This window comes from Miscanthus floridulus, chromosome 14, assembly GCF_019320115.1.
Source record: "Miscanthus floridulus cultivar M001 chromosome 14, ASM1932011v1, whole genome shotgun sequence".
NCBI classification, from domain to species: domain Eukaryota; kingdom Viridiplantae; phylum Streptophyta; class Magnoliopsida; order Poales; family Poaceae; genus Miscanthus; species Miscanthus floridulus.
The window spans coordinates 37,454,128-37,479,727 of NC_089593.1; the positions used below are offsets into that span (position 1 = coordinate 37,454,128).

Sequence of the window (25,600 nt, forward strand, 5' to 3'; positions counted from 1 at the left end):
TGGCACTGTATAAGATTACGTGCATCCGAGCGTCTGGCTTGTTTTAGCTTTTTCTTTGTAGTTACAGAGGAAAAACGATTAGCGCGCCAAAATGTTTTTTTAAAAACAATTATCTTATTCGGGGTTTTTTCAAAAGGGGAAAGAAGGCCCTCCAATAGTTTTGTAAAATAAAAAATAAAAATAAAGATAAGGACTTGGTAAAATTTTTCTCTCTATAAACGCTCAGATATATGCGTTGCTTCAGCGCTTGCTATCTGCACATAATTGTCCTGTTTGGATAGGCTCCTCGCCCCGCGCGGTGTGGTACTAGAACCGCGGCTGAGGAGCTGCGATCCGTAAAATCGGAGACTCTCGCGGCTGAGCTGCGATATGTAAAATCGGAGACTCAGTTCAATTCGCAGTAGGTAAGGACATGGGTGGTTGAGAAAATCATGCGCACAGCACGGTGTTTGCCCAGCTTCTCCTTGATTCTCGCGGCCGTATCCAAACAGCCCCAATACCTGCTGGAATTTCCACCTGGATACAGACACATTAGCAATTCTATTGTTCATGCCACCAGGCGCATTAGTAGACAGTAATTCAACTATTCCTTATTTACAGAACAAAATATCAGGAGGTATGTGCAATGCTGAACAAGCATGTTTAGCCTTGTGTTAGTACTTCTTAGTACATCTGAACTGAAGAGGTTGCTTTACAGACTGGCCACGGGCTATTCTGTTAGAAGATGCAATTTCGAGTCAAAAAAAAAAAAAAGGCAGAAGCTTCAGTACTCAGTAGATCAGGACTGACGAGCAGCCTTCATCTTTTGTGGTACTCCCTGTTGCTGCAGCTCTGATTTAATTATGATGACAATGCCGGATTTCAGGATGGACGCATCCTGATCCACCAACCGCGCGCGCTACCAGAGACGGAGAAGGAGAAGACTACGGGCTACCGGAGATGCAGAAGGAGAAGAACACCGCGACCCACCAGTCGCCCGACCGTGACCAGAGCAGAGAGGAAGACGCGGCGGCGGCTACCGGAGACAGACATGAAGACATGGCGGCGGCTAGGGTTTCGAGGTTAGTAGATCTCCTCACCGGCGGGCTTAGAAGGTGTTGGGGGAGGTAGGCCGACCAGGCAGTGGGGATGGCGGGAGGGCAGCGTTAGGGTTCCGGCGGCGATGGAGGCGGGCTTTGTTGCCGTTTATCAATGGACAGTCTACAACGACCAGACTAATACGGTCAACTGCATAGTACCCTAACACTAACAAATAGTACAACTTGAACATTGACACGCACATTGTGGTGGTATGCACGAGCCCCTCTAGTAGGGGCACTCCCAATCGCAAAGTGGCGGGAGTATATAAAAAGAAGAGAGAAGAATTAGAACAAATTCTTGGAGAAGCACGATGACTTCAAATGATTAGAGTCAAGGTGGAGATTGTTGTAGGGTGACTAGATTAGGACTCAAGAAGTGTGGTATTAGGACTTGAGTGTAGAATACTACTAAAAATAGGACTCTTACTTGTATAAACAAGGGTGGAGGCCATAAGCATCAATTAAGCCAACACAAGGGTCTCATCCAAGGCTTATAAGAAGCAATTAGGAACACTCAAGAGGATTATGCTAGACTATTTTATTGCACTAGATTCTTGCATATGGCAAGAATTAGAGGGTCCGAAAGGATCAAGTAGGGTTGTGAGAGTCTGAGAGAGTGATAAACCCTAAACTCTTTTGAAATTGTGCTTATAGAATTTGTCGACATTTTTGAAAAATCTTAGAATCTTGTTTGTGGTTGCTTCAACATCATCATCTATAGTTTTCTTTGCGATTCATTTATGCTGTTCTTATATGGTGCAAGCTTGTGTCAAACTCACAATAAATTTTGAAAATGTGTTAAGGACTACTATGCATAACTAGGGGTATCAGATTCTGAAACGTCCCAAACTAAAACTGACTTTAATTTAGAGGTATCCTAAGTCAAACTACTTTGAATTTATCTAAATTTATAAAACACACTAATATTTATAACACCAAATTAGTATGACGAAATAAATACATTATAAAATATATTTTCAAAATGTATGTTGGGCTGTGCCCTCCACCTTTTGCACCCCCTTGCCGGCGTAAAGGGATGTTGGCTCACGTACGACCCTTTTCGCATCCCCTCGATGGCGAAAAGGACCAGTCGGTCATTACGAACATCTTGGCGTGCCGCAGGAACAAACACGTAGCGATAGAGTTTTCGCCCTTGTAGACTAAAACCCAGCCCAAGGCGAAAGCATGCAGCTTACTTCGTGTTTACGTAGAATAATGTTCTCGTATCTTGCAGGAGTTTTCTACCTTTTCGTCTCCAGGGGCGAAGGCGGCGCAGGAGTCCCGTCGTTTGCTCCAGCAGAGGGGACCACCGGGCCGCGATGGGGCAGTTGGAGCCCAGGGAAGTTGTAGGAGGAAAAGACCAAAGAGCCCCCGGCGAAATGAGAATATTCTTCCGAATCAGGGTAGTTGAGAGGGCATTCATGTCCATGTAAATGTTACGGAAGTGTATAAATAGTGCCCCACGGTGGTTGTAAAGGAGGTTTTTTGGAAACCCTAATTTTAGCTGTTGGTATAAAGGTGTTGTTACCTAGATTGTATTTTCGCCAGACTTTTTTCTTCTTGGTTTGGTGTGCTTGGGTGACAACTAGGGTTTAAGGTTACCGCCTAGAACAACAATGTACTTGTTTAGAGTCATAGATACTGTTATTACCTTTTTTTTTACAAAATTAGTTAAATTCAAAATGTTTGACTTGAGTGTGATTCTAGAAATTGATTTGTTTTAGTACGGAGGCAGTACATGCAGCGGCATGTGCGCGGCAGCATGAAAAAGATGCAATTTGTGTGAACCATTCAACTTGAGCGTTCAGTTCATATGTTAATTATGTGCGAACCAGCAAGAACATGATGCAATTGGCGTCAAGAAGAAGAACCACAAGGCAGTTGTATGTTTCCAATCTAATTAAAGAAAGGTGAAGCTCGGACATGATTGTTCTTGTTCACGTTTATTGGTGAGGAACACATGTTTTTGGGATGTTGGAGGCGCATCATACAACTTCCTCGTCTTGGAATGAGTTTTTACATTAACAAGTGCATTCAGCGGTGTCATATTATATGTGACAGGGCATATACCTGTATGCATGTCATAAAATTTCATATATTGGATTCATACTGCTTTCATTCTTTTATGGTCATCGACAATGAGATATTATATTGACTGATAAAAGACTTCACCGGCCGTCTTACGTTTTGAAATGAAGGGTGTATATACTCAAGGATTGTTTCATTTCAAATCGTTTAAGTGCTATGTAGTTGACAACATATTTTGGAGTATGTAAAATACGGTGTATATAAGAAAAAAGAAAAAAGGCCAAAGTTAAAAAATTGTTGAAGAAAAAACAGATACGGTGAATCATTTGAGTAAATCTGTTTTTTTTTTTAACAAAACGGCAGGATGGAAGTACTAGTATCTTGCTATTGACCCCTTTGTGGAGGGGTAAATTTGTCGGATGGCATTTTCTAATGTTGATATTTGCAGATAAAAATTATTAATGTTATTTTTGGATGATCATATTTGGATTGGTGATACATATTAATGGTAGGTATGTATGTGAATATTGCTTTTTGGAGGGTTTGAACATCTAGAATCCTTTATAATTTAGGATGAATTTGAACTTATATTATAGGACGGAAGGAGTAGCTATGTTTTGGATGGTTATTGCCCCATCAATCAGACAATCACCTCCCATCCGATCTCTGGGATCCTTGCAGAGATCTACCTGCTTTGCTAGCTGTCAATGAGATGGAGGCAAAGAAGCTTGTCATGGATATGGAAGCAATGAATCCATGGTGCAATAGAGAAAAGAAAAATGGAAAGAAAGAGGGATATTCAGTCTATTGATTGATTTGGACGTATTGGACTATTAGCTAGGAATGCAAACAAGCAAGGGCTATTAGCTGCCTGGATAATTTTTAGTTGGATAAATGTTTGCCATAACTAACAATTTTTAGAAAAAGGAAGTTTATTCTGGTCTCTACAAGAGTTTTGCATATAACTAATTTTTATTATAGTTCTAGCCTCTTGCTGTTTTTTTAGCACTCAAAAAGCGAAAACAAACAAAGGGATTAGTTCTCCATCCAAACAGGCCTTGAAACACATCTCTCTTCTCGCCTATAAATACACCAGTCTTTAACCATATATATGTACAAGCCATATCTATCCTCAAACTATCTTATATTAGATAGACCGACACGGACCACACTTGCACTTTCGAAGATGATAGGTGAAGTGGATGCCGATGTTGTTGTACGGTACTTCAGAGGCAAGAGCATCCTGATGACTGGCTCAACTGGCTTCCTGGGGAAAGGTACCTCTTCAGGACTCGTCCAGTACTCTTCAAGGATGTGCAGTGTGCCTGCACAATGCACGGCTGATCTTCTCAGTGGGGGTGCTTGCTGCTTTTTCGTCTCTTCGTGTTCGTAGTGCTTGTGGAGAAGATACCGAGGGTTCAACCGGATGTCAAGAAACTCTTCCTCCTTATTCGAGCTGCCGATGTCGAATCTGCAATGCAGAGGGTCGAGACTGAGGTGAAAACAAAATATTTCTATTCTTCCTTCCATCCCAGTTTTTGATGTTGTATCCAATGATCCAGTCTCAGCTTTTCTCCATGACATGCAAATATGTTTCTGAAACCATTTCTGCATACAAGGACGGAGGAATGAAAATCGTGACTCGTGTATGAATCTTTGAAATATGCAAAATCGATGTCCTCTATGTTTGATTTACCATTGTGCTCGTGCATATCCCAACCAAATCTTGCTCACGCAATATTAATACGAAATTGTTAAAGAGATGGTACCTACATACCATAAAGCAAACAAGAGTATTATGCACATTAATTAGTTCTGAAGAACAAAATGTGCCCTCCGATCCAACTTTAACATGGCTTGTTGTTCAGTAGTAACTGTGTGGCTATAATGTGCAGTAACGATTTATCAATAACATAATGACAAGAACAATACTCAAATAGGTTTTACTTGTGCAAATATGTGACGAAGCAGAAAAGATCCCTTTAATAGAAGAACACACTGACTGGTCGGAAGAGGTGGCAGTTGCGGTAAAAGCTTTTGAGAAATGAATAGTAGCGTAGCATGTGCTATATTATGGAAGTAAGAGACAAAGTAATCATAATAGATATACAGGTTAACACCCTTACAATAGCTGAGAGAGGGACCGAGTTCCGAATAAGCTGAGCGAAAATCTGAAAGTAATCTTGCACGGCGCAAACTCTGCAGGTTTGCTGAGTCAGAATATCTCCTGATAGATTTGCTAGCTGCATTCAATCTGAAAAAAAAAATATTTTTTGGATAAATTTGCTCTAGAACATCCTTCAACATTGATATTTGCTGATGGACACTAGTTAATGTTGTCTTTGTTAGAAGATGCTCTTCAGTTGTGGCAAAAAAAATTTTCGAAGCTTCAGTTGTGGCAATTGGCTCCTAGGCATTATTATGACAATTAAAATACTTTTTTTCTAGGAGTGGATAGGAGAGACAAGTTAAAACTGACAAAAATGCTCCTGACTATTATAGTACAACCCTTAATAGTTATCTAAATAATTAATAACTTTGTAAATGAAGTCTGATGAAGACAAACCTTATACTAAAATTATGGAGCTCGATAAGATCTACAATTTTTTAGTTGACAATTTTTTTATTTTAAATTATTTAGAGTGTCAAAACTTCTTTTGAATTTCTTGATTTTGAAATTCAAAATCTAAAATTATTGAACGACCTCAGATGTTGACATGTTATATACAAAGTTGTAGTTACAATATGACCTATAATTTTGTAGTTGATATTTTTTTATTCGAACTTATTTAGAGTCCTAAAAATCCATTTTTATTTTTTAGACTTTGAAATTTAAAATTTAGAATTTTCAAATGACTTCATATGTTGACACGACTTATACCACAGTTGTTTGAAAATTTTAAATCTAAAAAAATAAAAATAAATATTTAGGATTCTAAGCGACTTCAGGTATTCTAAAATTTGAGTTTAAAAATCTAAGAATTTCAAAAGAAGTCACACTCTAATAAATTTCAATAAAAAACTTATCATATACAAATAAAGTTGTAGATCTCAATGAGAACTACAATTTTGATATGAAGTTCATATGCATTCGACTTCATATGCAAAAGTTATGAATTTTATTAGACAAGTATTAAGGGTTGTAGTATAAATTGTCAGGGCATAATGGTCTCTTTTTAAAAATTCTCTCTCCCATGAACTCTTAGAAAATATTATTTTAATATTTATAGTGTCTAGGAGCAAATTGCCACAATTGAAGAGTGCTTTCTAGACAAGACAAGATGGAGTGGATCCCATTAACAAATACCAATATTAAAGAGTATTCTACAGCAAATTTACCGTTTTTTCTAACAAAACTAGTGGCAAATGCATAGGTCACTGAAAGTTTGAAGCAAGACTGAAAGTAATATATATATACCTAATAACTGTTGTGTTTCACTAATCATATCGCTCCTATGTTAATCTTTCTATGCAAACTCTGTTCGTTATCGCTAGGTAACAGGAAGGGAGATCTTTCAAACTTTGAAAGAAAACCATGGTAATGGGTTTGAATATTTCATCCAAGAAAAAGTATGCCCTTTGCCAGGAGAAGTCATGTATGAGAACTTGGGCCTAGGCCCTGCCAAACTGAGAGAACTATGGAAAGAAATAGACATCATTGTCAATGGAGCTGCAACTACAAATTTCTATGAAAGGTCTGAGCTTATTTCTGTTAACAAATTATTTGAGATGGCATATTGATAATGTGGAACTACGTATTTGGTCAATTATATATATGGCCGTGCAGATATGATGTGGCTTTCGACACAAATGTCATGGGAGCCAAGCACATATATGTGAGTTTGCAAAGAGGTGCAGTAAACTCAAGATGCTGCTACACGTTTCAACAGGTAGGAAGCAACAATCCTGTGTTCCATGTAGTGGACTCCTTCAAGGCACTCCTCTTAGTTACCTCATAGGAGGCGAAGAGTGGCCAAATCTGGACCGTCCATTTTCTTCAATTAGGCCTTGTTTGGTTTAGTGGGGATCGGAGGGGATTGAAAGAAAATAGTAGGATTTTATTCCTTATATATAGGGATGTATACTTACTGATAACATTTGTTGAGCAGCTTATGTAGCCGGTGAGCAAGAAGGGATACTACTAGAGAAGCCATTCCTGATGGGTGAAACCCTGAGGAAAGATGCACACCTGGATATCGAATCCGAACTAAATCTGATAAAAGAGACCATGAGAGAACTGAAAGGCAACCGTTCTTCAGAAAAGACTAAGAAAAGAACCATGAAGGAGCTGGGCCTCAAGAGGTGAGAGCTAACCCATTGGAAAAGTACATTTGTCCTGTTATATGCATCTGTGCTGCTACCTACTATCCAAATAAAATCACAAGCATATGACATATGTCTGCTAACGAAGGGCAAGGGAGTTGGGGTGGCCATACACCTATGTATTCACCAAAGCAATGGGAGAGATGCTGCTGGGGCACCTTCAAGGAGATCTCCCAGTTGTCATCGTCCGGCCTAGTATCATAACCAGCATCCAGAACGATCCATTGCCTGGCTGGATGGAAGGGTTCAGGTACCATACCGCCGTGCGTGACAAAGAAGATTTCTGGATGGCAGTCTGCAGCATGCACAGTGAGTGAAAAAGAAAACGGTTGCCTTTCGCAGGACAATTGACTCGTTCATCGTCGGCTACGCCAAGCAGGCTTTGTCAATCTTCTTAATTGATCTCGACTTGATAATGGACGTGGTGAGTTTCCAAATTAACGCAGCATCAAATCAAATCTACAGAAATGTAACCAGCCATATGCATCATGCACGGTGACAGATTTCCGGGGACATGGTGGTGAACGCCACGATGGTGGTGCACTCGGAGGAGCAGGCGCAGAGCATGTACCACATGACGTCGTCGCTGCGCAACCCGGCGCCCTGCACCGTCCTCATGGAGTCTGGCCCAGCGGCGGATCCAGCAAAAATTTTAAGGGTCTGAACAATACGTACTTTCGACTACTATTCGATCTTAAGTCTTAGTCCCACCTTCGTGAGGCTCCGGGGGTTCCCTGCTCGCCGCTCGGTATGGGCTCCGTTGGATCCGCACCTGGTCCGGCCTCCGCTACTTCCTCCACACCTGGTCCGGCCTCCGCTACTTCCTCCACAACCCACCGCGGTCCTCGAAGAACGGCGAGCCCGTGCGGCTTAGCAGGATGCGCTTCTTCCGCACCTTCCCCAGTTCCGCGCGTACATGGCCATCATGTACAGGCTTCCCCTCGAGGTCGTCGTCATTACTCAGCTCAACTTTATTCATTGTTTGATTGAATAATGCTATATATATATATATATATATATATATATATATATATATATATGGTGTATTTTATATACTTCCGGGAGTAGTTACTCTCATAATCAATAAATCACGTTGCGTATGTGTACATACTTATTTATCAGTTTGTGTATGTTGACATACTAATATTAAGATACTCTAGATCTTTACTATGTGATTTTTTTTTCAAAAGAGCATATATTTTTTAATATATTATATAATAATATGATAGTAGCATATAAAATAAGTATAACCATATACTCTAAGTATACATACATACTTGTCATACATAGTATCCGAGATGGTCTAGTATGATGATATACTCTATCTACGTACACTTTGTCGGGCCATATACGCCCTAGAGATATACAAATTGAAGTAAGTACTACCTGGAAGTAGGAAATAATTTCCATATATATATATATATAATCGAATGCTCTTGATTCTCGGATCCACGGGTTGTTGATCATCAGATGCTTCGCCTGCTGAACATTGTTATGTGCGGTGCTTTCTCCCGGCGCCACGATGAGCTCAGCAGGAAGTACAGATACGTCATGCATATTGCAGAACTGTATGCGCCATACACCTTATTCAAAGGATGGTAAGCAATCAACTGATCAAAGCCTAGTGGTTTTCCTCCTCCTCCTACTTCTTTCATTCTTTTTGCATTTTGGGACGGCCGCTCACCATTCTTTGGTGTACTTCGTCCTGCTCGGCATCCCGGTGTTCACCATGATAGGCACCGGCACCGCCTCCGTTGTGGTGGCCAACGGCTACCTCGTCTACATCGACTTCATGAACTACCTCGGCCACTGCAACTTCGAGCTCGTCCCCACGCTGCTCTTCGACGTCTTCCCTCCCCTCAAGTACCTGATGTACACGCCATCGTAAGTAGGAGTGTATTTCATTTTCATCCCATTGCATCGGATTGCAGCTGGTTGTGATTTGTTAAGAACATTGCTTGCATGCTGTCCTGTGTGCTCATCCTGACCAATTCGATATGGGACTGTCTACTCTGAGCTCGGGTGTTTTACACACTCCTGACACCCAAGTGTCAAAAACCTATAAAACACTCGATTTACCAAACAAACCAGAATCGAGTGTTTTTAGGGTATGGAACACTCGATTTCCAAACCACAAGATCTAGATCTAAGCGAACAGATATACAACAAATTAACAAATCATTTCTATGAAAGACAAATTAAAAGAAATTCAAATGAAAAATAAATAAAACATAAAAATAGAAAATAAAAATGGTAGAAAAATATCCAGATTATTTCTATGAAAAGCAAATTGGAATAAATCCAAATATAGACAAAAAATGACATACAAATACACAAAAAAAATCAGAAAATTTTCAGATAACATATTAAATAGTGCAAATCAGCTATCTATATAATGTAGTACCAATTTACACTGGTGCATCAAAGCAATTACACTTATAGTCCGAACAAATTAGATTGCGTCCTATAATATAAAACTAGTAATAGTAGCATGTAAGTGTCAACATACAGCCTGTTCGTTTGGCTGTGGTTTGTCGTAAACGATCGTAAATTTTCAGCCGGAACAATATTTTTCTCTCACACAAACCAGCCAACGGTACTTCTTCACGAACCAGCAGTAATACGAACCAGCCAACCAAACATGCTGATAGCTCACTGATACTATAGAAACTAGCAATCCACTGCAGTGGAGAAGTGCTGGCCGGAGCTGCGGAGGAGGAGGGCGGGGAGCAGAGAAAGAAGGCACGCACGCCGCTGCGTCGTCCCGCAGCCAGGAGGGGAGCAGAGGAAGAAGGCACGCCGGCCATCGCGCTGTCCTGCAGCCGAGCAGAGGTGGTGGGAGCAGATGGGCATGGGGCAGAGGAAAAAGACGTGGGAGCCGTCTCGTAGGTGAGCAGCGCTGGACGGAGCAGGCGCGCGTGGATCATGGAGAAGAGCTATGGAGCTACGGTGGAAGGAAAAGAGATAGAAGAGGATAAGGATGAAAATGATAAGACTGACGAGCTTTATTCATGCAGTGTGGACAGGCTTCAGAGATAGAGACGTGTACAGTTAGATGGACTCCACAGCACGCATCAGATGGCTGACAAATCGAGTGAGGCAAGGGGAAATAATGCTCGAGTGCTGTGTAGAATAATCGATTCGATATTCTTGCGGCGTGCTCATCGTAGGTTCCACTTGCTGCACCACACGCATTTCCGCAGGAACTACTCGCTGTTCATGCCGCTCTACGATCACCTGTACGGGACGGCGGACAAGTCGAGCGACAACCTGTACGAGCGCGCGCTGCAGGGGAGGGAGGAGGCGCCCGACGTCGTCCACCTCACCACTCCGGCGTCCCTCCTCCGCCTCCGCCTCCGCCTCCGCCTCGGCTTCGCGTCCCTTGCCGCCGCGCCGGCGCCGCTCGCGTCCCGCTACTGCGGCAGCGACCTGGTGGCGGCGGCGCGCCCGGTGGCCGCGCTGCTCGGCCGGACCGCCTTCAGGTCCGAGGCCAACAGGCTCCACAAGCTCAACCTGGAGACGTGGGTGGTTCCAAGATACTCTCAGATACGGAGTACTGGTATTATTAGTTATTAGAGCATCTCCGCGAAGTTGCGTAAAACTAACTCTCTATTTTTATTTTTTGTTATTTCAAAAAGCAACTGTTTATCAAAAAAAAGTTATTAAATATTCTCTCCAACTCGTAAGTTTTCGCAGTTAAGGAACTCCGTATCATTGCACGTCCGATGTTTTTCTCGGAAGATCAGAATAATTTGGATGTTTGAGTAATTAAAAAAATAAATGGTTTCACATGAGAAAGCAGTAAGAAATAAAGAAATTAATAAAAATGTTTGGTTGGTTAAAATATTTTAGGATTTCCAATGCAAAATCGTCTAGAAAAGCTATTATTGGAGACTATCGGAGAAAAACAAACTTTAACGTTGCTATTTCTTCTCTTAACTTGCTATATCTAGAAAAGTAAACTTTATCAAACTCCTGGAGATGCTCTTACTAGTGTATGTTTTTCAAAATAAAAATAGAAAAGCACTAGTGTTGTTCTTAAATTTTGAGGGTGCAACAGTTATATTTGGATGCAGTATTTGTCCAAGGAAGGTCTGCATGCGGTAGGGCGGTGGAGGACGCAGAGGCAAGTGGCGCGAGAGTACTCACGCTGGGTCTACTAAACCAGGTCCGCCTGCCTCTGACCTCTCTCTTCACTCTGTCGTCCAGCTGCTGCATTCTTCAATTTTGTTTCTTGCTAGTTGACCAACTTCACTCCCGTCTCCAGCACCCTCCTCGCTGCTGTAATCAAACACAACTACTGTAAAAAAACATAGAATACATCGCCGATCTCTAGACTTGACCGATGATGTCATTCCAAACTTTCAAAGTAATATTTGTGGATCCTTAAACCTATCAACGGTGTTATTCTAGTTTATGAACTTCCAAGACTGTCAGTATCGAAACCTAGCTAGCGGTGTCATTCCAAACTCTAAACTTAGTTTTGAGCTCATCTGGGTCTAAATTAGGTTAACAAGCTCTATATGCAGATAATGCTTCCAAGTTTAGGAGCCAGCGGTGAATTTTATACTCCTCTCTATTCTTCATCTTTGACACGTGGGATCTATATGTCAATTTGGAGACCGTGATGACAATACCGCCAAGTTTAGGAGGTGAATTTTACTCCTCCAAAAATGAAAATATAAATATATTATTTCACATGTCAGGTCCACAAACACATGCTTCATTAGCATATAGAGTGGTCAGGTCCCATTTGTACCTAACACTAGTAGAGAACAGACATTTGATCCTCGACCAAAATGGGCTCTAGTCCCGGATTTTTTTGCGCCTGGGACTAGAGATATCTTTAGTCCCGGTTGGTGGCTCCAACCGGGACTAAAGGTCCCTGCCCAACGGCTACTGCGCCAGACAGAGGTGGCAGGGACCTTTAGTCCCGGTTGGAGCCACCAACCGGGACTAAAGGTATACTTTTACTCCCGGTTGGTGGCTCCAACCGGGAGTAAAGGTTTACTCCCGGGCCGTGGCTGCGCCCGGGGTTGGAAAGTTACCTTTAGTCCCGGTTGGAGCCACCAACCGGGACTAAAGGTCTCCCCTTTATATCCCGGCCGTCTCCTTCCTTCCCGAGCCCGAGCTCAGCATATTTTGAAGCTCACTGCAGTAGTGTTCTTGCTTTCTCCCTCCCTCCATTGTTCCTCCATCCATTCTTCGATTCCTCCGTCGATTTCTTCGATTTCTCCGTCGATTCTTCAGTTGTAAAGGTTACCAATCTCATACTCTCATTTTCACCATTGTCTTATCTCATTTTGTTCACTATATATATATATATATATATATATATATATATATATATATATATATGGTTCTTTATTGTGGTTTTTTTCATTTGTAAGCAATTTGAGCTCAAAATCACTTCAAGCTTGCATATTTACATAAAAGAAGGTTAAAGTAGCTAGTTGAACTTGCGGACCGTGTTCATCTCGGCGACCATGTTCTCTGCCGAGAGGTAACGGACGTCAAGGAGGAGCTTTGATTCTACGAGGGAGAGCGGCAACGGTCGTGGAAGACCGTGTTCCCTTCCTCGTAGAATCGGAGCTCTTCCTTGACCAAGTACGGTGCCGTCCGGTGGAGAAATGCTCGCCGAGATGATCACGTAAGCAAGTTCAACTAGTACGGATGGTTATTTATTCACATGTCCTGATATCGTCGCAGTAGTCTGTCAATCACCGTACTTTTTATTTTAACTTTTTATAAAATGAAAAACTTAGAAAATAGTTAGAAAATTATAGAAAATCCGTACTAGTTGAACTAGCAGACCGTGTTCATGTCGGCGAGCATGTTCTCTGCCGAATGGTAACGAACGTCAAGGAGGAGCTTTGATTCTACGAGGAAGAGCGACAACGGTCGTGGAAGACCATGTTCCCTTCCTCATAGAATCGGAGCTCTTCCTTGATCAAGTACGGTGCCGTCCGGTGGAGAAATGCTCGCCGAGATGATCACGTAAGCAAGTTCAACTAGTACGGATGGTTATTTATTCACACGTCCCGATATCGTCGCAGTAGTCTGTTATGTGTGTACACTCCCATTCTTCTGTTAATTTGCGGAAATATCATGTGAATTACTTACCTGCCGCAGTAAAAGACGAGAACACAATGACCATTAAAAATATCATTGTTTAGAGATCTAGATAATTTTATAGTTTCTTAATTTTATTTGTTTATAAAAGGAGAAATTTATAGTGTATTAAAAAATGAGTATAGAGAGTAGATGGCAACTGCTTCCGGGTCCTCGGCCTCTCATGGGTTTCCAAAGCGACTTAGGCCGGGCCTTCCTCTCATTCCATGCGACAAGTGTCGTGATGAGACGAAGATTGTGATGGAGTACCGAGTGAAGAAGAAGGGTCCCAACAAGGATCGTATCTTCTATAAGTGTCCGGATCGCAATGTGAGTTATTTTATCGTATTTAATGATTATGGTTAGTTTATACCTATTTTCATGATGGTTGTGATTAAAGTTCTAATTTTTTGTTTTAATTTCAGTGGGATGGCAGTGGACGATGTTCAGGCTTCTACTGGGAGGAAGAGTATGTTGAACTCGTGCAAAAATATCTTGCACAACAGGCAGATACGACGACTAATGAGGCAGTGATCCCGCCGAAGAAGCCCAAAGATGTTGCACAATCGGGGGATCTGTCTGTTTTAGTTGAGATTGGTCGCGAAATCCTTGTGCTCCTGAAATGTATTTTAGCTTTAGTTCTTTTAGTGGTAGTTGGGATTGTCTACATTGTAGCGATGCTTTCATAAATTTGTATCTTTTGTGGTGGCACGCATGTTGTATAAATAATTAATTATGATCTAGGTTTTAATATGATATTTATGTCATGTAATGCAGATGAGCCGTCATTGGATGTATAATGCTGATTGCCGCTCCTAAGAGTTCATTGACGGTGTGCATTCTTTGTTACGTGCGGCCGAGGCAAACAAACGCGACGGTTTCATGTGCTGTCCATATGCCATATGTAAGAATACGGTGGAATATCCTTGCTCAAGGACTCTTCATTCACACTTGTTCAAGTCGGGTTTCATGCCAAACTATATTTATTGGACAAAGCACGGAGAAACCGGTGTTGTAATGGAAGAAGGTGAAGAAGAACAATGGGACGACAATGATATTATTCCTGATGGTGCATGCTTCAATGATACTGCAATGGGAGAAGCTGAAGAAGAGGTAGCCGCAGAAGATGAGCCGGCTGATGATCTTTCTCAGGTCATTCGTGACGCACAAAGAGAATGTAAAAGTGAAAAGGAGAAGATCAAGTTCGAGCGGATGCTAGAAGATCACAAGAAATTGTTGTACCCAACTTGTGATGCAGGGCAGAAAAAGTTGGGAACCACACTAGAATTGCTGCAATGGAAGGCAAAGAATGGTGTATCTGACAAGGGATTTGGAGAGTTACTAAAAATCCAAAAGAAGATGCTTCCGAAGTACAATGAATTGCCCGCCACTACCTACGAAGCAAAACAAGTTGTCTGTCCTATGGGGCTAGAAATAGAGAAGATACATGCATGTCCTAATGACTGCATCCTGTACCGTGGCAAAGAGTACGAGAAATTGGATGCATGCCCGGTATGCCATGCGTCGCGGTATAAGATCAGGCGAGATGACCTGGTGATGTTGAGGGCGAACGTCCACGTAAGAAAATCCCTACCAAGGTTATGTGGTATGCTCCTATAATACCACGCTTGAAACGTCTGTTCAGAAACAAAGAACATGCAAAATTATTACGATAGCACAAAGAAGACCGTAAGGTAGACAATATGTTGAGACACCCTGCTGATGGGTCCCAGTGGAGAGCAATCGACGAGAATTCCCGGAGTTTGCAAATGACGCAAGAAACTTAAGGTTTGCTTTAAGTACAGATGGTATCAATCCTTTTGGAGAGCAGAACAGTAGTCATAGCACTTGGCCTATTACTCTAAGTATCTACAACATTCCTCCTTGGTTATGCATGAAGCGGAAGTTCATTATGATGCCTGTGCTCATCCAAGACCCGAAGCAACCTGGCAATGACATCGATGTGTACCTGAGACCACTTATTGATGAACTTCTCATTTTGTGGAATAAAGAAGGTGTACGTGTGTAGGATGAGTACAAACAGGAACACTTTGATCTGCGAGCATTGTTGTTCGTAACAATCAATGATTGGCCTGCTCTAAGTAATCTTTCAGGACAGTCAAACAAGGAATATAATGCATGCACACACTGCTTCGGTGATATTAGAGGTGTATTCTTGAAAAAATGTCGAAAGGTCATGTACCTTGGCCATCGTCGATTTCTTCCTGCAAATCACCCCGTAAGAAAGAAAGGCAAGCATTTTAAAGGGAAGGCAGACCACCTGACCAAGCCTCGCAACCGAACCGGTGAGAATGTACTCGATATGGTCAATGATGTGAAAGTCGTCTTTAGAAAAGGACATGGAAGCCAACCTATTCCGAAAGACGCTAACGGTCATGCACCCATGTGGAAGAAGAAGTCCATATTTTGGGACCTACCCTATTGGCAAGTCCTGGAGGTCCGTAGCTCGATCGACGTGATGCACCTAACGAAGAATCTTTGTGTGAACCTGCTAGGCTTTATGGATGTGTATAGAAAGCCTAAGGACACATTTGAAGCACGACAGGACCTGCGTTGTTTGAGAGAAAGAGACAACCTGCATCCAGAGAAGACAGATGATGGACACCATTACTTATGTCCTGCTAGCTACACTCTAAGCAAAGAGGAGAAGGAAATCATGTTTGAATGCTTAAACAACATCAAGGTACCATCTGGATTCTCCTCGAATATAAAGGGTATTATAAATGTGCCAGAGAAGAAATTCTGTAACTTAAAGTCCCATGACTGTCACGTTCTCATGACGCAATTACTTCTAGTTGCATTAAGAGGAATTCTACCTCCAAATGTACGTCTAGCCACCGTGAAGCTATGTGCATTCCTCAATGCAATTTCTCAGAAGGCAATTGATCCAACTGATCTAGCTAAACTACAGAATGATGTGGTTCAATGTCTCGTCAGCTTTAAGTTGGTGTTCCATCCTTCCTTCTTTGATATTATGACACACCTCCTAGTTCACCTAGTCAAGGAGATTTTCACTCTCGGTCCTGTGTTCCTACACAACATGTTCCCCTTAGAGAGATTCATGGGAGTCTTGAAGAAATATGTTCACAACCGTGCTCGCCCAGAAGGAAGCATCGCCAAGGGCTATGGAACAGAAGAGGTCATTGAATTCTGTGTTGACTTTATTCCCGACCTTGACTCGATTGGTGTTCCTGAATCAAGATATGAGGGGAGACTAAGCGGAAAGGGGACACTAGGAAGGAAAACATATATTGGTACGGATGATGATTATTTCAATAAAGCACACTACACAGTTCTACAGAACTCCTCTTTGGTAGATCTGTATATTGAGACACACAAGGATCTCTTACGATCCGAGTTTCCAGGGAAGACTGAAGCTTGGATTATGCATAAGCACATGGAAACTTTCGGCGGTTGGTTGCGAAAAAAATGTCAAGGTGATGAGAGCATCCATGAGCAACTGTATTTATTGGCTATGCAACCATCATGGCATATCGTCACATACAAAGGGTACAAGATAAATGGGAATATATTCTACACAGTAGCCCAAGATAAAAGGAGTACCAACCAAAACAGTGGTGTCCGCATAGATACCACAGACCCGAATGAGAATAAGCAAACATATTATGGACGCATAGATGAAATATGGGAACTAGAATATGCACCTACTTTGAAGATCCCATTGTTCAAGTGCCAATGGGTCAAGGTGACCGGAGGTGGGGTAACAGTAGACAACGAGTATGGAATGACAACAGTAGACCTTAGTAATATTGGGTACAAAGACGAACCATTCGTCCTTGCCAAGGATGTGAATCAGGTGTTCTATGTCAATGATATGTCTACCAAACTAAAAAGAGAGAAAAACGATAATGACTCAACCAAAGAGCCAAAGCGCCATATAGTTCTTTCAGGGAAAAGAGTCATCATGGGAATTGAGGACAAGTCGGACATGTCAGAAGAATATGAAAAGGATGACTGAATTCCGCCCTTCAAAGTGAACAAAGACCCTAGCATCTTGGTAAATGATGAGGACACTCCATGGTTACGAAGCGATCATAACCAAGGGACATACGTAAAGAAGAAGTTCACTGCTGTGCCCACTTGATGATATAGTTATTTAATATAGTGTGTGTTTGAGATATTATGTAATAATTGTGAATTCAGATGTTTATTATGTCATATTTCAAATTAAATCAATGTTTGATTTGGTGAGATTTCTCTCTCAAAAAAGTAAATTAGGATACTGAGTGATGAAAAATTAAAATATTAACGTTAAAATGATGTGAAAACAAATTTCCTGTCCAAAACCAATAGTTTTAATAATTTTAATTAAACATTACATTTTTGCATTAACGAAATAATAAATATTAGTTACATTATGTTTTATAATTCTAACAAAAAATAAAAAAAGTTAGGTTATAGATTTTTCCTATGTGCAATAAACAAAAAGAAAATTCATATTTTTAACAAAATAATTTTATGCCTTTTATTTAATTTACTATGTATTTAACAAAAACTATTGCATTTCTATTTTATTTAACAAGACTATTGCTTAAAACAGGCAGGAAACGAAACTACAGGCCACCTTTACTCCCGGGTGGGAAGCCCACCCGGGAGTAAAGGTGGGCTGCAGTTTCGTGGCCCGCCAAAAAAAACCCTTTACTCCCGGTGCGTGTTACCAACCGGGAACTCCCGGTTGGTAACACGCACCAGGAGTAAAGGGTTTTTACTCCCGGTTGGTGGCTGGCACCGGGAGTAATTCTCTCTAATATATAACCTCCAGCGCCTGGCGCAGATCGATCCGCTCGTCTTCTTCCTCGTCGAACACCGCCGTCCTCTTCTTCCTCGCGCCATGTCCGTTCACCTTCCATGACACCGGCGCCGCCCTCTGCTTCCTCGTGCGGCCTCCACCGCACGTGCCCGTGCCCCTCCTCCGCGCACGCCCGTGGCCCTCCACCGCGCCCGAGGCCCTCCACCGCGCTCGTGGCCCTCCACCGCGCCCGAGGCCTCCACTGCCGAGCTCGAGGTGATATGTTCGTCGATCTCTTTGTACATTCATGAATCTACAGACAAATGAAGAATTTTTTCTATCTTCATAGATCAATGTTTGTTAACGAAATTTTATCCAAATATATTCATGTAGGGTCTTTTTTTGAAGGATTTGTTGTAGGATATATAATGGTCAAATAGGAACTCAATTTGGATACCCAGTTTGTAAACTAAGTGTTTTTTAGTTTATAAAAAATATCACATGTGATGATGTAAGTAGTTTTGGTTGGACTTGCATGCATGGCTACAGACAAATGAAGGAAAACTTCAACGTTTCTTCATTTGTGAACTTTGAATATACAGATATAATATATTAATGTTGCTAAAGTAATATGAGCATTACATATTTTTTTCCGGGAAGACTATCTTCAAACTTTATATCATAGCATCAGAGATCGCCTGTAAAAGAAGAAAATAAATTCTTATCATTTCGGAAATAGTAATAGTTATATTAGTAATAAGACACATATACTTACATTTCATAATGACTTATACTTACATTATCAACATAGAATTTTCTCATATGATGAATGACTACATGGTTCACATGGTACATAGGATCACAACATCACGCACCAACACCGCCCCGGCCCGCCTCACGTCGTCGTCGTCGTCAGCACACCGGCCACCGCGCCGACACGTATATATACATCATTTGTATTCATATGCATGTATATATACATCGCGGAGCACCGCCGCCCTCGTTCGCCCATGCGTTTCTATGTATACGGCGGAGCACCGCCGCCCTCGTTCACCCATGTGTACAGACATATATACGGCGGAGTGGAGCACCGCCACTCTTGTCACACCACCCTTTCTCGTGGCCTAGTTGATCAACATTCGTATTATCATTATCGTTAATGCTAAACAATCACACCAGGGCGAACCGCGCTGTTGATGTCACCGACGTGGTTCGCCCTAGTCACCGACGCAATTTGCCCTCGGCCGTTTATGTATAGCCCTAATTCGCCCTAGTACCGACGTAGTTTGCCCTAGTGTGGCGAATTGTGTCCGTGACCGAGGGGCAAGATTTAATACTGCATATTGTTCGTAGATTTTACGCATGTAAGCAAAGATTTGACGTACTATATATTGGTTTTGTTTTTTGAAGCTAGATGGCCGACCCGAGAAACATGGATGAGGAGGAGTTGATGATGAATTTGATCAACACTGGCACTCAAGTTGCCAGCGATGATGGTGCTAAAAATAACGTGCAAGAGGATGCAGATGACGGGAGTCAGTACTTAGCTCTTGAACAAAATGAGCAACAACATATTGGCCAAGTATATATTTTTTATTATTAGCTATATATATATTATCATATGTCTTATGTGTGCTCATGACATTAAAAATAATGTTTATGTTTTGTAGCCCTCTAGATCGACATCAACAACTACAACGAAGAGTAAAAATGTTCGAGGTCCCAAAAAGCCATTGGAGGGCCGCTTCATCATCTCGGAGTTCAATGTGGATACAGGAGAACCGGGGGGGCCGAATAAAATAAAATTTGTGCACCACTGTGGTTACCTTGTACGGGACCGGCTCCTGATTAGTACCCGTGAATGGAAGAAGAAGACCAATGCTCCTCATATCAGTTTTGTCTCCGATCATGACAAGGCGTTAATTTGGAAAGATGTCTTGGTATATTTCACGCTCCAAACAGATGGTTATGATGATATAATAGATGGTGATGAATTGAAGGAGCGAGTTAGGGATTGGGCAATGAAGAAGATGGCCACCCAGTTTCAGACTTGGAAGAAACACCTATACACGACGTATGTGAAGAAGAACATAGCACCAGATTTTACTGTCCCAGGCCTGATCTCAAAGCAGAGGCCCTATTGGGATGAGTTTGTACAGTACAAGACTTTGGAAGAGGGTGTGAGTCGGGTGATAAAGAACCAACGTAATGCCCAACAGAAGACATACCACCATACCTTGGGATCAGGTGGCTACCCGACTGCCATTAAGAAGTGGAACAAAATGGAAGCAGACCTTCTTGCCAAGGGTATCAGACCAGAATCACTCGAGTGGGGAGAACGTGCAAAGAATTGGTTTTTCGCTCATGGGGGAACACTAGACCAGGAGACAGGGAAGTGTGTTTATGGCGTAAGACTACAAGAAGCAGCAGAAAGATTGTTTTATGCTCAGAGAGCTACTGCTAGTGGTGCGTTCAGGCCCAACAGAGAGAAGGATGAGTTGACATACGCCATCGGGACTATTGAATATGGTGGCCGAACTAGAGGCAAAGGAAGTGTCTCGTGGGACCATGGATTCCCTCAGGACAGACCTTCCTACAGAAGTCGCCAGAGAAAGAAGGAAGAAGAGGCACAGCGGCTCCAGAGGTTGGAGGAAGCGGTGCGTGAAGCACAGGAGCGGGAAAAAAACCTTGAAGCGAGAATGCAGGAGGAAATCAGAAGGCAAGTGCAAATAGCAGTGAGTGCAAGCAAGCAGGCATCAGAGCCAGGAATCAACATTAGCCAATCTATTCAGTTAAAAAGCAGCTACGCTTCCACAGAGATACCAAATCAAGGGGACATAGGACTGCGCTTCCCTGTGGATGACGTCACTGAACCTTGTACAACGTGTGAGCTACACATTCCGAAGGAGAATTCCACAATCAAGGTGGCTATCGGTCTTGTTAATCCTATCGACCGAACCAAGACACCAAGGATTCACGGGAATATAATCCAAGAAGGATATGCTACCATCTCGGTAAATAAAGCTGAAAAAGGTTTTAGTGATTTGCCTCTTGACATTCCTGGAGGTGATGGCGAGAAGACTCTAGGAGAAGCGGAGAAGACATTCATTCTATGGCGCAAGCGCTACATCATCATTCTAGGGATGTCGGCTCCACCTCCTCCTGAACTACCTCACCATAGGTACGTGCGGATGAAAACACTACATCATTAATTTGTATTGGCTTAAATAATTAACTATCTGCTCATAATAATATGTCATCCTTTTTTTGTAGCAGATCCTCCCCCAACCTAAATCCAATTGTTCAATCGCCAGATCATCATAGTGCTCTATACGACGACATTGTGTTGGAAGATGAGGCTACATCCACACCATCTCCAAGGAGGTCTCCAACGCCGTAGCCACCACCTCCAAGGAGGTCTCCAACGCTGCTGCCAACACCTCCAAGGAGGTCTCCAACGCCTTCCCCGCCCCCGCCTACCAAGAAGCCTAGCAAGAGGCCAGCCCCTCAAACGAAGAACTAGTCCCCGCCTGCAAAGAAAGCCACCGTGAAACCAAGGGTTATTCCCAAAATAATATCTGAAGAGAAGGAAGAAGGAACTGATGCATATAAAAAAGACATGTCTAGATTCTATGACAAATTTAAAATGAATCAAGAAGCAAGGAGAAACTCGGAGAAACCGTACTTCTTCGTAGCTCCAGATATTCTAAGAAAAAAGGTGACTTCTTACCAGCAACAATAGCGGAAATCTCGTAAGCCGTCCAAATCAACGTTATCGGACTATGACCACACTCTCACCAAGTCAATTGAGGCGGCACAGAAAAAGAAGCGGGCAGGGAAAGGAGTTGCCCAACTCAGACAACAAGCGCACCAATCAATCCCCCCGCTAGTTGTTGGTAATGAATATGGTTCGAATTTAGGATTAATGCATCAGGCAAACATACCTTCGGATGTCGATTTGGATCACCTTGGTGAATTTCTTGATGAGACTGGTCTCGACCTTTACTAGATGTTTGGTGATGGAAACATTGAGAGTGCGGCGGAGGTTGATATTTGGAAGAAAAAATTTGTACTAGGCCAGAGTCTATACAACCCTCAAGCCTTATCTGATCTGGGGACGCAAATGTACCTGCTAAACAAGTGGTACATGCAGACGTCTACCAGTGGAGACTTCTGCGTTGGTATCCGAATTAGAGACGAACATTGGTTCCGTGGCGATGATGTTATGTATGTTGACTTTGCAGAATTTCATCAACTATGCCACCTGACCTCTCTGGACAAAGTTATCATTAGCTGCTATTGCCTGTAAGTAATAATTCTTTCGATCTATTATTAAACTCATCATATATGTGTATATGCATATAAATTATCCTAACAAGTACTATATATATGCAGATTTACAATGACAAAGCTCAGAAAGGAAGGCTACAATGAAATTGGTTTTGTTGATCCCCATATAGTATTCAAAGACCCAATTACTCCAAAGACTAATTGGAAGAATGAGTCAGAGAGTAACCTCATGAACTTCTTAGTGAACCAACGCCACAAGAAGGATATACTCTTTCTATATAACTTCAAGTGAGTGTTAATCATGCCGATCATCCTTAATGGCTCATATGTTGATTCTAGTTAAATAATAAGTGTTATGCGTTATATCCTATAAACACATGCAACAATCACTGGATATTAATGGACATCGATCTGGTGAAAAGTCACTTGATAATCTATGACTCGATAAGAAAACCACAACAAGACTACCAAGATATGATAGATATTATCCAGAGGTAATTTTGGGATCTCTAGCAACTATATATACACACAAACATGATGATTAACTATATCTGATGACGTGGCAAATTTTTTATTGGGCAGTGTTTGGAAAACCTTTATTGAGAAGCAACACATGGAAAAATGCAAAGCGCCACTGAATGTAATCCCTTTGAAAGTAAGTCCCCGCATCATCTTTATTAATTAAACATATAGCTTTCACCGGATCACCAGATTGGATGATAAATCTTTTTCTCGTAAAGTGGTGTCTGAGGCAGGAACAGGGGAACAACTACTGTGGTTACTATGTTTGTAAGTTTATCAAGGTGCTCTCCCAAAGAACTCCTACAGAGAGACTCAAAGTACGTTAAAAATACACTATATATTCATTTAATTATTATTATTGATTGTGTTACTATGTCTTTATATATATATGTACATATATTAATTTATTTTCCTTTAATTCAAACCTGTAGACTCGATGGTTGGAGGAAAAGGTCATACGGCAAGACCAAATCAAAGCAATTCAAAAGTCTATAGCCGGATTTTTTAATGAGCAGGTCATCGATTCCAAGGACGAGTTCTACTTCGACCCAACACTGCCATTGAAGCTAAGCTAGAGGATGGGAGGAAACTTGTTATGTCACAGCAACTGTAATGCAATCTTTTGTAATATATGCACATGAAATAATATAATATAAAATACACATATGCATGCATGCATATATATATATATATATATATATATATATATATATATATATATATATATATATATATTTCTATGCTTGAATTGTGTGATTTAATACGTTCATTGTGCTTGAACCGAAACATACTATACGCGCGTATAAATGTATAATTAGCAGCGTACAATACGACTTCGAAAACCTATTTTTGAAAAAAAAACAAAAAAATGAAAAGAAAAGAAAAAAGAAAAAAACCTTTAGTCCCGGTTCGTATTACCAACCGGGACTAAAGGTGCCGGCCATCGTGGCATGTCAGGAGGCACCTTTAGTCCCGGTTGGTGTTACCCACCGGGACTAAAGGTCCTCCTTTAGTCCCGGTTCCTGACCCGGGACTAAAGGACCCCCTTTAGTCCCGGATGCTTGCTCCCGGGTGGGGAACTGGAACTAAAGGGGGTTCCCCACCAGGAGTAAAGCTCGGTTCTCTACCAGTGTAAACGGTACTCAAAACCAAGTTTAGAATCCGGAATGACATCACCGGGCCAAGTTAGGGAACGGCTGTGATCAACTTAGTTTAGAAGTTGTTCATGGACTGGAACGACATGCATCGTTGGCCAAGTTTAGATACCCACATATATCACTTTGGAATTAGGAACCGGGATGATACCTCTAGCCAAGTTTAAGAACCGGTGGTAAATTTTACTTAAAAAAATTGTGAATGGCTACAGCGCCAGCTTGCGCCCTGTGGGCTTGTGCACTTGTGCAGGCAAACGAGCTGAACAAGAACGGCGAGCTGTATGTCATCAGGAAACCTAACCTGAGGACCAAGATCGTCGACGGGACAAGCCTGGCCGCCGCCGCCGTGCTCCACATGATCCCTCGGGGCACCACCGACGTGCTCCTCCTGGGAGACGCCACCAAGATGTCGTCCGTGCTGGCTTCGGCGCTCTGCCAACGCGAGATTCAGGTACTGTGCTGTTGTTGCCATCACTCCAGTTTAATTTATGTCCAGATTATCGTGTTGTTGGATTTGTTTATGAACGAGAAGAACCCTTTGGTGTAAATGACGCATGCAGGTTCAGATGGTCGACAAAAGGACCTGTACGAGTATCTGAGGCAGGAGCTACGCCCAGAGACGCACAAGCATCTCCTTCTTCTTTCTGACGGGAGCCGCAGCAGCAGCAAGGTATGGCTCGTCGGCGACAAGCTGACGGGCGAGGAGCAGAGGAGAGCCCACGCCGGCGTCCACTTCGTGCCATACTCGCAGTTCCCTCCCGACGCCGTCCGCGGCGACTGCGTCTACCACAGCACCCCCGCGCTGCTGGTTCCGGACGCCTACGAGAACCTCCATGCCTGCGAGGTACGTGAGCTAACCACAAGGGTCTCTTCTGTATTAGCTGTCTGATGTGTTGGTATGCTGATCAGCTGATGTGTTGGTGGTCGCATGGGTATGCAGAACTGGCTGCCGCGGAGGGTGAAGAGCGCGTGGCGAGCGGCGGGCATCATGCACGCGCTCCAGGGCTGGGACGACCACGAGTGCGGCGCCAGGGTCACCGGCGTCGACAAGGCCTGGCGCGCCGCGCTCGCACACGGCTACCAAATATCAAGTCTCTTCTGTTGTGATCTTCCGTGAGCATCTCGTCTAGGTAGATCTAAACAATTGCTTCCGTGTTAGGCGCCGGTATTATAACATAGATAGATATAGATTGATAGATAGATAAACAACAGCCCGGCATAGAGGACCTGAAATTCCTAGTAGAAAAAATCCTATTTGATAATGGGCTCTCATTGAAGCATGTGCGCAGGCCCATGTCGACTTGGGCAGTTGGGCCTACCAC

General features: G+C 42.4%; 2 pseudogenes; both read left to right on the top strand.

Annotated features, from left to right (window-relative positions):
• Positions 1 to 4,191: 4,191 nt before the first annotated feature.
• Positions 4,192 to 9,032, top strand: LOC136503351 (fatty acyl-CoA reductase 1-like; annotated as a pseudogene).
• Positions 9,033 to 9,123: 91 nt separating this feature from the next.
• LOC136503352 (very-long-chain aldehyde decarbonylase GL1-6-like) lies at positions 9,124 to 25,395 on the top strand (annotated as a pseudogene).
• The last annotated feature ends 205 nt before the right edge of the window (positions 25,396 to 25,600 follow it).